The 2,695-nt window shown below is 36.6% G+C and overlaps 1 pseudogene; it reads right to left on the bottom strand.

Annotated features, from left to right (window-relative positions):
* Positions 1–1,159: 1,159 nt before the first annotated feature.
* LOC101720725 (olfactory receptor 2J3-like) lies at positions 1,160–2,085 on the bottom strand (annotated as a pseudogene).
* Between the last annotated feature and the right edge of the window lie 610 nt (positions 2,086–2,695).

The raw sequence follows: 2,695 nt of genomic DNA, 5'->3' as shown, positions 1-2,695 counted from the left end.
ACTAATTCTATTCACAAAAGAAAATGCTGTTAAAAGTCTTTATTTAGCACAAAGTAATGATGAAGAGAAAGAAGTATTACCCTGATTTGATTGGTACATACTTTACGAACATATTCATTCATAACATTTTTCCCTAAATATGTATAATTAATAAAATTTTTAAAAAGTTTTAAAATGTATCTTCAACATGTTACCAAGTCAATTAAGGCAAATTAAATGCATTACCTGTTTTATTCAATTTCTTTTCATAACACCACCTTTTATCAGAATTTACACATGGCATTTGGTTGAAAATATATTGCCACATTCCTTATTGTGTGTTTTGTAGGTACCTTACCTTCTTATCATCATTCCCATGGACAAACTCAGTCATTTACAGAAACTTTATCATTTACCACATGTGGCAATTTCCTCTATAAGACAATTCTATTCAGACACAGTGTGTTGCATCCTTTACGAAGAATCTCACAAAGTAGGAGATGAAATGCTCAATAAGATTAAGCTGAGGAAATAAATGAAGAAGAATTATGAGTAAATAGAAGAAGGAACAAATGAACTATTTTAGACATATTTCTTTATACTTTTCAATGTGACAATTTATGTGGAACCACTGGAAAAATTACTCACATGATTGAGGGTCTTGAAAATGTGACTTCACCTAAAAATTAGCTTTAATCCTGTTTTTGTCATATTTACCATATTCTTTTACTGTGACACTATTTAGCTAATTTTAAGACCCACTGAATTACCAAAGACTTCTTTAGCACAAAAGTTTGTAATATTGACTGTCTATAATATGTAAAAGTTCACAAGTTGTCATATTATCTCAGGTCAAAAATATTTCACATATTTTTGGAATACTCTCTTCCCAGTGATACAAATACACACACACACACACACCACTGAGACAAATATATGTTGAAAGCCCATTTCAATGAACCAATAAAGAATTTTTGAACACTAAAGATGTGCTAATATAAAAGGTTTTCCTGAATTACAAAATATTTCAATAAAAAGTACAAAAATATTTATAGTGAATTATTTTGTTTGGTAAATTGTAGAGAAAAATAAATCTCAAGGGAGCAGAGAACTCAGCCTCCAAGATGAACCAGATCCTTTGAGTAATACTTAGAAGATTGCATCACAAACTTCACATCTCCTAATCCCACCCTATCAGTCTCCTCACTGCCCTCTTCACATCTTTGTTTCTGAGGGCATAGATTAGAGGGTTCAGGCTGGGTGTGACCACTGTATAAGAGAGGGCAATGAACTTGCTTTGGTCTTGAGAACTTTCTGTTGGAGGCTGCAGATATGTGCATGTGGCTGGGATGAAGAAGAGAGAGACAACTGTGAGATGAGCTCCACAAGTTCCAAAGTCTTTCTGAAGCCCAGTTTCTGATGGCATCCTCAGCACAGCCCTGGAAATGGCACTGCAGGAGCTGAGAATGGGAATAAGTGGTACAACAACAAAAATCACACTCATGACCATGAGGGTTAGCTCATTAGTATGAGTGTCAACACAGGATAATCTCAGGAGGGCTGGAACTTCACAGAAAAAGCGATCCACTTGGCGATGTTCACAAAGGGGTGCACAGAAGGTAGAGGAGGACTGAAGCGCTGAGTTAGTAAAGACACTTGCCCAAGAGTCCACAGCCAACAGGCAGTGCAAATGAGGGTCATGAGCACTGTGTAGTGCAAGGGTCTGCACACAACTGCAAGGCAGACATAGGACATTGGCACCAACAGGACACCCTCTGTATTCCCAGGGCGAGGACAAAGCAGAGTTGAATCATGCAGCCAGCAAAAGAAATGGTCTTCTCTAGACCCCAGAAGTTGACCAGCAACTGAGAGATGAAGCTCAGTGGTGTAGCAGAGATCCAGGAAGGAGAAGTTTGAGAGGAAGGAGTATATGGGAGTGTGGAGACGGGCGTCCAGGTGTGACAGGATAATGATGAATGGGTTGCCCTTCCGCGTCATTGAGTAGAAGATCAAGATCACCAAAAAGAGAATGACTTCCAATTGAGGCCACCTGGAGAAGCCCAGCAGGATGAAGTAGCCTTCAGAAGTAGCACTGATGTTGTCCATTATCATTCAATTGTATCCTATATCTGTAGCAAGAAAAATATAAGCTTCAAACGTTGCCATACATTGTCTAATACTTGCAATCAAATTGAAAAAAAAGAAATATACTACTTCTAAAGATACTACTCTGTGCCTTTATGGAAGTATAATTTTATTGTTTTTTAATGTTTCTTTCATATACAAATAAAATTTTAGCATGTAACTGTGTTCTTTTAATCATCCCTAAGGGTTAGTGGAAGTCAGATTGCAGGACTTGGAGATGACAGAGCTGTGTCAGGCATCCACAACAGGACTTGAGAGTTTGCCCAATATTTCATGTGCTTGGGACAGTTCTGAGACAACACTTAAATTCCGAGACATAATTTATAATCCATACATTTCAAGTTTTTAAAATATTTTGTAATGTTGTTTCTGAATAAATATTAACATTTATAGGAAAACTATATACTCTAACAGCTGTGATGTAGCATCTCATTGTGGTTTAAATCTGTATTCCTCTGTTGCTTATTGAGTTTTCTTGAGAAAATTGGTCATTCATGCCTTCTCTTGAGAGTGTCTATTTAAATCCTCTCCAATTTCTTAAGCAGATATTTTATGTTCTTGCTGAGTTTTT

Source organism: Heterocephalus glaber, unplaced genomic scaffold, assembly GCF_053883595.1.
Source record: "Heterocephalus glaber isolate CG9 unplaced genomic scaffold, H.glaber_assembly_v1.0 deba00000678, whole genome shotgun sequence".
Lineage (NCBI taxonomy): Eukaryota > Metazoa > Chordata > Mammalia > Rodentia > Bathyergidae > Heterocephalus > Heterocephalus glaber.
This window is presented reverse-complemented; position numbering and strand designations above follow the sequence as displayed.